Genomic DNA, 16,480 nt, shown 5'->3' on the forward strand with positions numbered 1-16,480 from the left:
ACACACACACACACACACACACACACACACACACACACACACACACAAGCTGAGTCTCAAGGTGTAATAAAAAAAGTCTGTGCCGATTACTTTTTAAGAATATATATTGCACTGAATAGAACATTAATAAATGATATACAATCTAGTGACAGAAGTAACAGATATACAAGTTAAAAAAAAAGTTATTATTTTCAGTCAAACACTCGCGTACACACCAACACACAACCTGATGATTAATCATTACTTAGTCACAGCATTACTCAGACATCTCACATTAGGAGTTACTCACTGTGACGAGAAAAAAGAAAGAAAAGAGAAGCGATGGGGGATGAGATAGTTTTGGGAAGGGCTGATTTGGATTCCAGACAGCGATGGATGACCACACCCTGAACATCACTGCTTTACAGAGAGATACAGCAGCTTATAGCTCAGTGTTTGAGCACGCTTGTGAATGTGCGCGATGACAGGCTGCTCCGAGAAGTCGACACACACACGTCTGAGCATCTGTGTTTAAGTTGTCATTGTCGCAAAGCATTTCTCACTACTTCATTGAAGCTTATCTCCAGCTCTGTGAAGATATTTTGCCTCTTTGATAAAGTTGTTTTTGTAACTGCAGCCGGAGCTTCTTTCTTTGGCCGTTCAGTCGCCGCCACCATTGTTTTCTCAGCCTGACTGCACATTTCCTGCTTTGTGGTGGCTAATCCTAACAAATTGGCGAACATTAGATGCGTTACTTCCTGCTATCCAAAGGAGGAGGAGCAGGCAGGCAGTGTTTAGAACAGCAAAGGCAAAACAACAGGCATTGCTTGAATGCTGTTTAAGATTATTCTGGGTTTTTGTCAATAACCATTTGAAACATATTTAAAGGGTCACACTGGATGCAAAGTTATATTCCATGATAGATTAATCTGCAGAAAAACAGCACAAAATAAACTTTAAACTAATCAATCAGTCATAAAATCCAAACCACAAGTACTGTCACTGACATGATTTAATCAGGCATCCAAAACCACTTCTTCTCCCAGAGCGCTGAGTGCTGAACGCGACCTGTAGGAACATGAAGGTGCTTCATGTGTCAGGGTACGTGTGTCCGTATGGGTGTGTGTGAGCATTGACTCATTTTGAGCCACGTTAGCACATTTTGGAGACACACCTTTGTAGGTCCACACAACGTCTAGGCAAGCTAAGGAATTAAGGAGTGGTATGTGGGAAGGCAATTAAAGGAAAGGAATCATGCCGAACACAGAATTTATTGTTGAACTTTCATTTAACCTCGCAGCCGGACACTATACATGCTGTAATTTGAATCAAATAGTTGGAGCATGTAACACTTTAAGGAATGAGAACAGCGAAAGGTCTATAAAGTTTCTCATTAACGATATACAGTGTAGAATAGAATGGAGTTAAAATTGAACAGAATAATAACTGTCGTCCCGGTTATCTGAGATGCAGAAGCAACAGTAGACGGTAACGGAAAACTCGGTGGCGTTCTGGCAGTGAAACACGCACCGACACCTACTAGAGCTCTCTGAACCTCACGGGCAACACTAGCGGGAGACCCGAGAGGGAACAGGCGAGAGCGAAAGAACGTGTGGAACATCTTAGTCATGAGATCTTTCCACTAAAAAAGGAGGCATATCATTAAGGTCTCAACATGCTTATTACACTGCTGCCTCGTCTGGCTTCATTAAAACCAGATGGAACAGTTTTGGGCTTTTTATATATGAGCGGAGAGAGCTTGGTGAAAGTAAGAGGAGGAAGTATTTTCTTTCTCAATGACAAGTTTGATCATTTTTTTTCAATGAGGGAAGTGACAGGGAACTAGGGTTTCCTTCTTCCCACACGGATACTTACTATCTATTTACATGCTAGCAGGGTATTTTTAGAGGTTGGGTTTGGGTAAATTGGGACTTCTAGCATTGCTTTTAAAAGTCTTATTTTCCCAGTCTACAGATAGCTTTCTGTTTGTAGCCATTTTGTTTTAGCCATGCAAGAGGCTAGAGATGGAAATGTCAGTTGGTTGCTCAGTCGGTAAACCACTTTGGTGATCTTCAGTCGCCATCAGGTCAAAATCTCTATTCGTGTAATACTTTGGTTTAATACCTGCAAAACTCATAACTCCCATCAGCCTGAGCTCTAATTTGTGTTGACTAGCAAATGCTAAGCTAAGATGCTAAGCGTGGGATACCCTGCATCACACCTCCTAAACATCAGCATGTTAGCATCGTCTTTGTGAGCATGTTAGCTTGCAGACGTTAGCATTTAGCTCAAAGCACCACCGTGCATGAATGCCGCCTATCAGAGCTGCTGGCGTGGCTGTAGGCTAAACAAACAAGATACTGTATCATTGTGAAAATGGTTTGGAACAATTACCATAAACAAATCTGACCACCAACATCATGTGTTGGTTCCCAAACCGGTCCTTGTGGTCCTGAAAACCACAGTCCCCATAAACCATTTTTGTTTTTGTTTTGTGATCCTGTATAAAGGTAATCTCACATGCATCTGTGACAATTACATTTCTAATCACTCATGTGTGCCTTTGATATGACTTGTTTATCGCTATTACCGCAGCAGTACAGTAGAAAAAGAGACGATGGATCCGGCGAGCTAAAATCACTTAGGTTTAACTCTATCCTTTAGCATCAATCTGTTTGAATCAAACTACACAAAACACACGATGTAGTTTGTCAGTACTAGAGGCATACTTATTTTACAAACACAGGGCTGAGCTTGCAGCCTTGAACGACCTGTATTTAAGCACTGGGGACTCCATTCCCAAACCAAGCCAACACATTACAGGACAAAAGAATTCTAAGAATATGTCATTATGGCTTTTGAAAGCGCTGAGCCGCAGAGCCACTTTAAGGGTTTACACAGAGGGAGGATGGACAACACCTTTCATCGTAGAGGATGGAAAAAAACACATAAAGGATTTGCTCTACTTCTCTTCTTTTTTTTTTCTATCCCTCCCTTTAATGTCTCAGTCACTCATGGTCAATTCAGGTGAAAGTGTATTTACTGCGATATCTGGCCACCACACCCCGCAGGGAAAGGAATGTTAATAAAACTAGGAGCAGCCTAAACACACCCTGGATTATCACCTCAGTTGTTTAGGAGGACGAGGAGGAGGAGGAGGAGGGGCAGATAGCTACCACCTGAATCACAGTGCACGCCGGATCAGATTTCTGCTACGCAGTGAATGCAAAGCCAGCATGTGGCGCACTGAATTTAAAACATTTTAATGGCCCTTTTTTAATAATGTTGCATGAATTAATTTATTCTATTGAAAACCAAAAAAATCTAAAAGCAAAACACAGACTCCCTGATAATACACCGTCATAGGTGGCCTGTTTCTCAGTCGAGCAAAACGAACGAGCCATTGTGCCGTGATGCGATGTCCAGTTATTATCCAGAAGGATCTCCAGCCCGTCAGCAGACTCTAGATTATGTTGTTAGGATTAGATCTAACGATGAATCTGCAAACCCACTTAACGGGCCTCTGGATCCGCCTTGACAGCTGAGTTTTAAAATAGCTCAGCGCTGACCTTTGGAAGCCTCTGTGGAAAGAGCAACATCTGGGATTGTGACAGTTGCTAATGTTTAAGTTGGAGAAATCAATTGCAACAGGCTGATGGGGGTGAATAGCTGAGGTAGCTACAGTTCCAGTGGCTGAGAGGACAACGTTTAAAGCTGCATGTGTCTCCCTCTGCAGGCGAGAGCAACACAGTTAAGTCACCTGGCTGAACATGTAGATGTCAAATAAGACATGAAGAAAGCAACTTATAATTGTTTTGCCGAAATACGTCAAATTGAATTAAAAATTGCATTATGTTTCTTATTTCTCTGAGTTAAAGAACAATTTGTAATATTTATTTCATATAAATTTACTAAATAAAGTGCCTAAATGTAAATATTTACAGCAGCATTAGTGGTGTTTTGAGTCAGAGCAGCATTTTCAGAGATGATAAATACATTTGAAATATCCCTGACTGTGGGTTTAGACATGGTTATGACCACCAACTTTCCTTGCCTTGTTTACTTCACTCCATAGGGAAATATTTGACCTCAATAAAAACACTAAATATACATGCCATCTTTGTCCTATCCTGTTTGCATACTGCTGTTCAGCTCTATCACCGCTCTTCTTCTCCTATTCCAAACAAAGTGGGATCCCCAAACCTAAAGTTAATCATCTCACTTTCATATATACTGTATAATAAGCACCTCCTAATAGAAGCTGTAACAAGGTAACGTTTGGCACTTTTGCTTGGAAAGTGACAATTAAGGATCACAAATCACAAAATAGTTGCCGATTTCATTTTCTGTAAATTGACTACTCAATTAATCAATTAAATGTTTTACCTCAAAACCGAACACAGTGAATCCATTCATCTGTGATAAAGTAGCAGCAACATTTTTTTTTCGTATGGAAATATTAGAATGGATTTTTACTAAAATTACAACTTAAACACTCATGTTAAAAAGAGAGAGGAATTACTAAAAGTACTTCAAAAACTACTCAGTTAAATGTATTTGTTATAAGAAGCTCTATGGAATATCAGAGCTTTTAATAAACTGAAAGCTGAATATTGTAGGTTCCCCTTTTCTCATGTGTTCGATGAATCCATCATTATGACATGCGGTATTTCCATATGCCATCTTACCGTTGCAGATGTGGGGAAAAAAAGGGGAAGTTGAGCATGTTTCTATGACAACAGCTATAAACATACAGAAGCATGTGCAGTGGGAGCTGTGACTGACTCTTACTCATAGCTGTATTTTTAGACACAGGAGTCTCCCATAACTGACCGATTTGACGGGGGAAAGGAAAACACCATCTTCCACCCAATACGCTGCTCTCCCCCCCACTGGAAGAAGGCGAGACATTGTTCTCACCACTAGATGGCGCCGGAGCACAACCACAGCCAAACTCTTCCCCAGTAGATTCTGCAACTATGAGGCTATGGACTAGGGGGAGATGAGAAGAGCGAGAACTATTTAAAAAGATAATGAATAGAAGGAAAACAAATAGTTTTCTCCCAATAACATTGCAAGCTTGTTATGGATATCTGACATCAAAATATGGTACTTTTTTTTTACTGTGGTAAAATATATAGGGAAAAATGTATAGAAAAGTAGGAATAAGATGAATTACTAAATACTATATCAACTTAAACAACCCCCTTGATGCAAAACCTTCTTCAGAAAAAAAAATAATGTTGGTTTTTCATAATCATGTTACACAACAGCAAAACAACAATTTGCTTTAAGAAGGATTTTCTGATAAAGTAATTAATTACTTACACACTGGTGTCCTGTCACTCTCTATAGTAGTATAATATAATTGTGAAATATAGATGGTAAGAAAGATAGTGTTTATGTTGTCATGATTAGTCATAATTAGACCCGTTGGTTATGCAGAAGATAAATGCTTTGTTCTCATTTATAGATATTTCCGGCCTATATAACATTTCTTAGATAAAAGCTGACGCTATCCTGGTGGTCATGCTGATTTTTATCTAGTTAATAAAGATAATGCCGACCATAACGACCACTTCATATCTATCTTAGTTACTCATTTACGACAAGACATGAGCCAATAAAATGACTGAATTTCTTTGGCATTATACAACTTATTTTTATTATCTTCAGACATGTTACCACACCACAGTGTGGATTTAGAGAGACAGCTCCCATAGTTGTGTCGCCTCCCCCCTTATCATAACACAGGTATGTAACACAAGTGCTTGTTGATGGTCGTAACATATGCATTGTGTGAGATACAGCTTCAATTCACTGTGGGATTTATTGCAGCAGCCAGGAGGCAAATCTCTCAGCACCTCATTGTATTACAAAACACTCCAAGGAGAGTAGTCCTGTGGCTTTGATTTTCATCTGAAGACACAACTCCTAAGGAAACAAAATATTCCTCTATATTGAATTTGATATGATTTTTGATACAGCTGTTCAGAAAAGTGATTCAACCCATTTGTATAACTTGTAGTGTATTGTGAGAGAGCGCCCCCGTCAGGACTGAAATAAATGGAAAGCAGAGGCTGCTCTCTATTTGTGTGTGTGTGTGTGTGTGTGTGTTTGAGAGTGTACAAAAGTATATTAAACAGCATATATCCTTTCAAAAAACAATTATCTCCGTTATCCTTAATTTTATTCAGGTATAGAACAGACTGTCGGACTCAATTTGAGTACTTTGCAAGTATGAAGGTTTTCCAGCTGCTGAGCAAGTAGTGCAACAAGTACTGCACGTTCAACGATGACATCCAAGGTAACGCAACAAACAACACACACACACAAACAACACCCTCTCTGTCCACCTATGCCATTCATTCATTTCCATTTCATAAAACAATACGACTAGTGTATTATAATAAATATTATTATTATTATTATTATTATTGGTGGTAGTATTACAAAATGTAACAATGGGAACAACTATACACTTTTTAACAAAATATAATTTAAATACTTGAATACAATAAAGTAGATTCACCTAAAAGGTTCAACTGTGTTCAGTCTCTCTGGCAGTAACAACCATGTAGTTTCACCACCCTGAAAACAACAAACTCACTCCCTCCCTACCTAATCCAGTCAATAATGCACGTCAGGTCTCTCCACTCACCTGCACAACACATCTTACTGTACAAATATCTGCTTTCTCCATACGAGCCCATCTCAGACAGGGCGCTCGCACATGATTTCATAATGTGGCCATTAGGGGCCCGAAGCAAGATCTGTGTTCCAGACACAGTGCCAGCTGGTGTATTTTTGGATACATTGGCAGTAAAAAGTGGAATTATTTAAAATCCTAAGGGTGTGTTGTCGTATGCGAGTTGGCAGGTTTGATGCAGCCCTGGAACAACAGTGACAATTCTTTAGTGATATTATTAATAATAGTTTCTCTCCTCTGGGCTTTCCAGAATCAATCCAAGAACACACTCTCAGCTGCAGAACTTTCATAAGGAATGATATGTTTGAATACAATAAAAACACAAACAACAAATGCTGACTGTGTTATGCCAAGTCAACTTTAGCATGTGACAATTTACGACAGGGCACAGCTGAGCTCTTCTTAGGTCACATTTGAAAGGGAAAGTGACCTGAATGTGCTGTGATCTACAGGATGCTGACCTCTGACCCAGGACCACACGGGATGCTCTCTGATCTCCTAACATTATGACCACAGTCACTCGCAGAGGGAGCATTTTTAGGAAGGCCTCCTTGTAGTCTTTTTACAGCAAACATCATCCTGTTGACCTGAAGAATCTGTTGTTGATAACACGTTTTCAGTGCGATATGCAATGTAACTGGATTCAAGAATGCCAAATTTAAGACTTTCAAGGCTGTGTTAATAGTGTCTGGAATTTAATTGAGGTGGCATCATAGCCTTGCAACCTCAGAATGGACAGAGCTGCAATTTGGAAATTGAAATCTGAGATATGAGCCAAATATATGGCAAGCAAAAGAGATTAGTAATGCAATATTGGCCATAATATTCTAATACACCATTTATATTAAAGGGATGGCTATAAATCAGAAATAAATCTTTGACATCGTCATATCAGTTCATCAAAACTAGTTGACGAACTGGTGCGAGCCACTTCTTGTCCTTTAAGCTTCAAAATTCAAGGAAAGTATTAAAGGAATATTTGACGTTTTAGGAAATACGCTTATTTGCTTTCTAGCTAGTTTAGAAGATTGACACCACACTCCTTATTTAGCAGCCGGTAAGCTTAGCTTAGCATGAAGACCGAGGGAATCAGCTAGCCTGGACATATGCAGTATTATTTCTTGGCCAGGCACAGTTACTCTGCAGAGTCTTGGCTGACTGCAACCTCACAGTGACGACACTCAAGAAAGACACTGTGTCCGCCCAAGATCTATATTTCCTTTGGACAGAGCCAAGCTAGCTGCTTCACCGTACTTCCAGTCTTCATGCTAACAAGCTAACTCGTTGTAGCTTCAAATTGATAAATCTTATCTCTTCCAACTCTCAGCAAGAGAAGGAATCAGCTAATTTTCCAAAATGTTAAACTATAAATCCAGATAAGCACGTTAAGGTTTTGTATCATACCGAGGTCAGAATTTTGGTTTTGTGACTCCACTAGAACAGAACAGACAGACTGGTCAGCTAGAGAAAGGGGCAATGAATTCAGGCACCGTCTGAAAAAAAGTCAAGAAAAATGACTCAAGAAACTTTGAACATGTACCTGCAATCACACTTTGTGTATTTGACTCAGAAATTATGTTTTCTGTCCTTCATTAATCACTATAACTGCATACAAAGACCGTAGTTAGAAAGTGACATCTTTAAGAAAACTGTTGGTGTCACTGCACTTTATGCCCCAAGGAGTACCGAAAGAATCCCTGATGGAGGTCACAAGAGGTCTAAATAAACTCCCAGCACAGGACCGGATGTGTATCCACGGTCCCAGTGCTGCTCATGAATAATGAATGCATGTGCTCCATGTGTCTTTCTGTCTCATCTGGGTTTGTTTACTATTCCCAGAGGACATACGAAATGTATCCACAGCCCCTTTGGGTTCCTATGAGGCACAAGTTCACTGTTTATCTTATGACTCATGCCCACTGGTTGATCAGCGCCAGTCACGGTGGTGTAGGCCGTCCAGGCTGTTTTATATATACTCATGAGGGCTGGAAAATGAAACGCACACAGACACTGGTGTGTGTGTACAGTAAAGTAGCGAGGTTACTTCAGAGTAGGAGTTGTGGTTGTTTCCAGGAAGAATGCTGACTTTTCCATAAACCAGGCCAAAGCCAGAGCCAGAGCTCAACCACCACAGCCCATACAGCTCTGTGTGTGTGCCTTACATTCATCTCTTAAAGCATTTGTTTGGCAGTTTGTGTGATTTAAATGGCATATGTGGCCTTAGCATGTCTAACAGGATGTTACCTTTTACCAGCATTGTAAAAAAATAACTTGACACATTCTCAAATCTCAGCTAAGAGAGACGGATTGCGAAAATCTGCTTTGGTATATATCCCCCTGGAGTCGCCCGAGGAAGGGAAAACAAACACAGAAGAAAGGTCAAACTTCAGCGAGAGAATGCCGAGTGATGCACCTTGTGTGTGAGACAGAGTATTTACAGTCCAACCTTTCAGCTGACCTCATTCCAACATGGTCGGTGGGGCATGTTCAGATCCGTGTTCTCACCTCTGTGCGCACAGCACAGTGCGGTGCATCTGACTAGAAGCCGAAGCTGCTCTCACCACTGCAACATGCGATAGCTCGAGCTGAGTGGCTAACTACAGGATAGAGTTTGTCATCGTGCGGAATGGATGCCAGGGAAAAGGGGACAGCTAAGACCGGAAAGCCCCAAGAGCACAGATTACCAGGGACAGCAGCTGCATTAAGTCTTCAGTATCTCTGACGATAAAACATTAGCGGATAGCAGGGTAACGTCAGGGTCATGGAAACAACAGTATAACAGCCAAGATTGGATGCTTAGTATATCAAGTATATCTCTTTAGGAAAAATGTGTGTGCAAAACTTCAAGTGGCACAATGTATACTTTATTTGTATCTTTTCAGCACGGTCAGCCCAGTTTCCCCATAATTAGTCCCTCACCACAGTCACCTTCCTTTGAATTACAGCTATCTCAGATTAGATAAGATACCAATGATTAGGTGACACCCCTGCTCTTTTGATATCTGTGTCCGTAGATAAATGGTCTCAGTGACAATGCTAACGTTCGGAGGTTTTGCAAGTATATTGTCAAGCACATTCAGCATCTTACTTCAATGTGCTGGCTTACCAGCATTTGCTAATTAGCACTGAACACACAGCTACGTCTGATGAAAGGCAGGGTTGGACAAATTTAAATTGTGACCACACAGCTCGAGGAAAAGTCAGGGGATCACTAAAGTCAGTAGGATTCAGTAGGATGTCTGTACAAAATTCCATGGCAATGGACCCAATAGTTGTTGAGATATTTCAGTCAAAAGCAAGGCGGAAGCAGACAAAAACTTGAGCCACAACATGCTAGCATGGCTCAAAACTCAAGGCAAGTCATTAAGTAACTTGTGAGTAACACATCAAAATGTTGCAATCAAAGACTAATGCGAAATCGCAGGATCAGACAGCTTACTTTTTATCTACAGTCTGTGGGGAGCAGATTTATGGATTCATTTATGGATTCATTTGTACGGCTGTCTGTCAGTTCAAAGGCTGGCAGCCAGTTTGGGGATTGTGTACTAAACCAGTGCTAAGAGAAAGCAATTCATCAATCTGAAGAAACTAGAGGACACCCACCAGCAAGAATACACCCACACACACCCACCCCACCCCTTTGATCCGTAACCAAACTTGACTAGACAGGTTTGGGAGGGACCCAGTAAGTAATTGTTACACAAGCACTAATCTACGTGAGAAAATGAGCTAAGTTCAGCTCCACGTAGTCTGGACTGGTTTGTGTCAATGCAATGTGACATGTCAGGCCATCAGTGTTGAGGGCAACTGCGACAAGAGCCAAATAGAGAAGGCCTCCAACGTTGTCTGAGCCTAATGGGGGCTAATCTCTTTGCCGCTGCGAGTAAGAGCCTGGTGGCACCTCCGACCGGTCACAGTGTGCAACGGCGGACAGGTCTCAAGGTTGCACATGAAAGTGACTAATGCGCGAGGTAAACATACCACATGTGAAGATGTGTGTGTGACCTCTCAGTGTCAGAAATATGACCTGTACAGATCAAAAAATCTATAATAATAAAGAAACAAGCGTAAATAGAACAAATAAGACGCAGGCAAAATGACAAATATGCTAAACATCTTGCTGCCACAGTATTAGCACCAAAGTCAGCATTTAGCGGCTTAAACTTTCACGTTACTCTCATTGCTTTTTGAACCTTTACAAAATCACCTCTCTTACCTTTCCTCTTGTGTTGTCTCAAGCACCAGAATAAAATCAGGGTGACTAAGTGCCCCAAAACCACCAGGGCGGGGAGAGTGGGTCCTGGGGGGCTTGAAGGCATTTCTTTGGATAAATAGAGATAAGTAAGAGGGTTTCAGGCGATGAGCCCGGACTGTGGTGACAGGTGGGCCTTTACTGGGAGGGGGGGGGGGGACATTTAAAAAAAGAAAGAAAAAAGGATGCATTCCTAGCTGCTCCAGACTGCGGCTATTACTGAGGGTCTGGTCTGCTTCTCCTGATTTGTTCAGCTGTTTTTTGAACACTTGCCTGACAGATGCGTTCTATACAGTCAGAGCAACTTATCACATTACGAAATGTGTTGTTTCTTTTCCTAAGCACAGTGTTAAAAGAGCAAATACACTTGTTTTCTGGATAAATATCTATTTAGAATGGTTTAAGCTTATTTCTGTATCAATTAAGCATGAAGAAAAATAGCTATGGTTAATCTGTGTTGCTTATCAGATGCACCTCTGTCAATCACTCAATCTTGCAACAGCTACTTCAGGTCATCGCGCCGGATGGGCTCGTCATCTGCATTCTTGGCAGATCACCAGTTTCTGGAGAATAGGGTGAAACCCATTTGAGCAATGACAGGTACAGTCCACCTACAAGGACGTTGTGATTACTACAACACCCATCAAAGGAATCGCCATTGAATATCTTGAAGCATCAAGTGATGACTGTTAAGAAACAGTGACGCAGTGACGGTAAACAGGTAAGAATAACCACAAATTTAAAATAGCCCTCTCTCAGAAAATGAATAAAATATAGTCTGTGTGAGTCACCCCAGCGTGTTGACGCCCATCAGATGTCATGATTGACAGGAAAGACAGCTCCTGAAGAGAGTAAGCGGAAAGGAGGGGGACATTTCCCTCCTCGACCCCTGCCCTCACCCACTATCTGCATACCATCAAATAAAGGAAAATACAGAAGCCAGCCAAGCTCATGATTCAAGTCAGTCACGTTGTAGACATGTTTAAATTTGGAATAGAATCTGTGCTGAAGGTTTCTCTTTGTTAGAAGTGTGCATCTGTGGTGTTCCAGAGGTCCCACCTAACAACAACACAACAAGACTTCACACGGGGCGTTCGCCAAAATCAACAATTCCCCGACGGTCAGCGGCACAGACGGACAAAACGCAGTTAGACACAGACAGACACGCCACAGCAACCCCACTCTGTGGACCTACCAGGTATGATCTTCATCTAAGAGGCGGTAGAGGGAGGAAGAGGAGGACGAGGGCGACGAAAAGGAGAGCTTTACAGAGGGGGAATGAAGAGGACAGGAGAGGCTCCAGTTTGTTCGCTCTGAACAGCCTCGTTTCTCCGTTGTGCTGTATTTTGACAGGCTGCGCCTGCTGCTTGGATCCGTCAGCCTGCTCTCCCGTGGCCAGGGGAGGAGGCACGACACGCCAGGGTAGGGGCGAGGGAGTGGGGGTGGCAGGGGCGAGGGGCTCTCAGGACTGAGAGGGGGGGGGGGCTGGAGCTGACTGAGGGTTATAAATACCCACCAAAGCCAGATGATCACACAGTGTCACAGTTAGAAACTGATGGAAGTGCTCTGGCGGGACACTTGGCTGCACTCGCCCCTAGAGACAAACTCCACAAACACAAGCCTCCCTCCCTCACTCCCTGTTTCTCTTTGAGGAGGATGACGACCGCAGGTTTATCTGTGAAGTTAAGTCACAGCTCTCAAAATATTCGCAGCACATGCTAGAGGCATCATTGGGACATTATATTCTCGATGATAAAACTACATACGACATGTGATGTAACGTAATATAGTCATATCCCCATTTGTGATTTCCTAACTTTTGATAACTTTGGTGCAGATTTTTGCACTTCTACTGTTTGGTGAGGCCTCTCACGATGATTGGCATATAACAAGAGCATTTACGGAAACGTCTGACATTTAAACTGTAAATGAGATGGGTTGACTGGATATATTAAGTGTCATTAAGGGAAAAAGGCACCGGCAGTAACGCTTGACAGAAATGGCGACGAAGTTAAAAATAAAAACTGAGAACTAGGACTGATGGAATAATTATCAATAGCCACACACAGAGTTTAGTGATGGACAGATTGAAGAGAGTTTAGCTCCCAGTGTTCATCACCTTTTGCTTTTGGGATCACAGTAATGCAAAACATTCTCGAACTAGAGTGGCTTCTGATGTATGCATATGGCTCCGTGTTGACAATTAGTTCCATTTCTCTGTAATGCTAAAAGCAATTCCACCCAGTGTCTAGAGAGTAGAGGTGGGATTGTCTCCTCTCATAAAACATGGACACTATAGATGGACGCCCCGTGTGAGGCAGCTATACTGAGAAACCACACGGGGGGGCTTTACGGAGGATCACATGGAATTCCTCCGTGAACATCCTCATGTGCCTCCACAAACTCCTGAACCTTTAACTGAGCCTCACACTCGTGTCATTCATGTTAAGACACATGGTCGAAAGCTATTCGAAGCTTGCGTAAACACCATCTTGACTAAACAGGTGGTGGGGTCTCCTGAGAAAATACTGCATTAAGCAATGGTCAAAACACAAAAGACAAATTCGACATAAAGGCTTAAAAACCCTTACAGAATACTTAACTACAGCTATTCCACAAACTCACTCATACAACTGAAGTTGAGTTAGTCAGCCCCTGTAATACGGCCAAACATGTGCTCTGGGAAATGACTAACATAACCATCTTGACCAAACCCTCAATATATTCCACATGTTATCGATCCCTCTTGTTTCCAGGGTTGGGTCTACAGTTAGTTATATTGCTATAACAGATTTCTGATTCTGCGTCACTGTGCAGCCTCTGGTCATTATGTTTCAATGGACTGCTGTTAAATTTGATATCAAACACTTTGTGCTCGCTCTCTCTCTCTCGCGTTGGAGGGTCGCAAACAACCGGCCCATAAGACAGGATTGCGCTTTGGTTTCTCCTTACACTGGCGTAGCCACGTCGATATCATTTATTTCTTCCAAGAAACCTCACATTTTTATGCTGATATCACAAAGTTATTGACAACTGAACTCCTGTTTTCTATTTAAATCCTGATTTAACCGGAGTGATGCAGCAGCTTTGGAGTATTACAGCCGCCTGCTCAAGTTTCATTCTGAATGTATCAACAACATCTCTTCATTGTCAAAATGTTTGCTTGCTGTGCTTCTGTCTCAGTTCCATGAAAAGGAGGCCGATATGCTCTGACACTTGTGGGTGCAATAGCATATTAAGCGATTTCGCAGGCTGAGTCAGCGGTAAAAGATAGGGCACAGCAGCTACGGTCATTTACTTTGTTTTGAGCAAAACATCGCTGGTGGGCAACAGCAAAAAGAGGCAGCAGACTCAAACTGCCAGCTCACAACAAAGGCTATTGATAGATAGCATGAGATTGAACATTAATTATGTCCCAATTCTTTTATTTTTATTTTTTTCTAACTCAAAAAGGTCAGGCTTATAACTCAACCTCTCGGATTTGAGAACGGTCAGGGTGAGTCATAAGATCAAAATGACGTGCCGCCATAATGAAAGGCACAAAGCTGCAGCTCTTCATTTAACCAATCACACAAGTATGCATCGGCCATGATTTCAGAGGTAGAAGAAGAAAAAAAGAAAAAAAGCAACATTGAGGACCTCATTGCCATGTCTGGGATGTGATTTAGTCTAATTGCCCCTGGTTCCATGTGTGGGCAGAGTTTAAACAGCCTTCTCATGTGTGTCCACTTCATACAAAGCACGTACAGCGCCCTCCTTTCAAGAAATCAAAAGTGCCGCACGTGATGTCAAAGCGTTCCCTTCAAATCAAAACCAGTTCAAGGAGCTCTCTTTCTCTAGAAAGCTAAATTATTTGGTTGCGCAAGACTTTTTCAAATTCTTTCCTTTTTCCTGGTTTCCACATCACTGATGCAATGACAGACAGATTGTAGCAAGACAAAAGCAGACATGCTAGACTGCAACGATGTCTCAGGGTGTAACTGTGTCTGCTGACAGCTGTTTGATTAGCTAACATACCAAGAATACCACACTCTTTACAGCACTAAACATTGTACCTGTGATAACCACTGCCCTGTCTAACAGCATATCTGAGGTCAGATTAGAAGGAAACTGCTTTGGCAACAGTGCAAAAAGCTGGATAATGCAAAGCTTGATAACCAAACAGAAAACAAGGCTTGTCCACTACGTGATGTGAAATATGCATAACCTGGAGCATTATCAAAACTGATTACAGCTGCAGCATTTGGTCTATGTGACAGATGACAACGGTTGGTAATGGACAGCAGATGTCAGCAGTGAGTCACCGAAAACTGTGGTCATCTGATAGACTGGCACCGTCTGTGTCAACATCTGATAGCACCAGTCTATCAGACTCCATAATTAAAACAAAATTGAAATATTTCCTAATGTTTCATTTATTAGTTTGTTTTGTTTTTAAATGTTGAAGCAATTAATTCAAGTTCTGTTTATAATTAGTTGCATATGCTGTTTTCTGTGCATGTGAGTCACACATATATCTTTATCAAAGTGCAGAAGGGAATTATTTCCCTGATGAGTACCACAGATTGAATCGAGGGTCCAGGCTGCTAATTGAATCCAGATCGTCTGTCGCGTGTGGAACCAAATAAACACACCCTGAGAGAGCTGTGAGCAAGCTATTCCAACTTCCTCTTTGTCCCATTGCTCACACCCACAAAAGACAACGCCCATGTGAAGTCCCTGCTATACACCCATATGCACATGACAGTCAACATAACGTGATATCACTTTTTCCAAAACCCAAAAGCCAGAGTCACATGAACATGCTTCATCGTGATTCATAAGTTTCACTTCAGCAGAACCAACCGCAGCATTGAATGGCATCGTTTTCAGGGAGTTGTAGAACTGTTATTTTCCAGATCCAGCAAAAAAAGGAGGCCATCATACACTCCTGTTATCACAATGTCTACATAACTCCCATATCCTACGCATGCCATTGCATAATAGTATGCAAGGGGAATGCCAATCTCCTATAATACAAGAAAAGAGAAACAGAGCAACAACCACAGAATATAAAACAGTGCCAAGAACACAGTCTTACTGGAGGAAATGGAACAAATGCTCCCAAAAGCACCACACCTCCCTGCCTCTGGCTTTAGCTCACACACAACTATCTCTGAAGGGAACAGGCGAGGCTGAATCTCAGCAAACAGCCCCACCTTGTTGGAATGACTGCAGGTCTGCATAATCGTATTTGGCAAACACTCAGAGATGGCTCCAGAGAGTACTGTCTTTACTGACACGTGTGTAGAGTTCCCCACCCAAAAAAAAGTGTGATTTTTGGCATTTGTTAAAAATAATTATAATTGCCACTGCAACACGCTCTGCATGTAAACGGTGTGGCAAATTATAGGTACGATGCATTTAGTACTTAATGCCCAAGTATAGCTTTATAAACAGCTTTTAAGTATAGCGTTCACCTGAGATTATGTGATAATGCCAGTGGGAAATCTGCCAGTGCGTTACGGATACTTCATCTATTTTAACACACGGATAACTAA

General features: G+C 41.7%; 1 protein-coding gene across 10 annotated transcripts in view; it reads right to left on the reverse strand.

Annotated features, from left to right (window-relative positions):
- plecb (plectin b) overlaps positions 1-16,480 on the reverse strand; it is a 117,366-nt gene that overhangs the window by 37,729 nt on the left and 63,157 nt on the right. The window lies entirely within an intron of this gene.

This window comes from Anarrhichthys ocellatus, unplaced genomic scaffold (genome assembly GCF_004355925.1).
Source record: "Anarrhichthys ocellatus isolate YVR2014 unplaced genomic scaffold, GSC_Weel_1.0 scaffold103, whole genome shotgun sequence".
NCBI classification, from domain to species: domain Eukaryota; kingdom Metazoa; phylum Chordata; class Actinopteri; order Perciformes; family Anarhichadidae; genus Anarrhichthys; species Anarrhichthys ocellatus.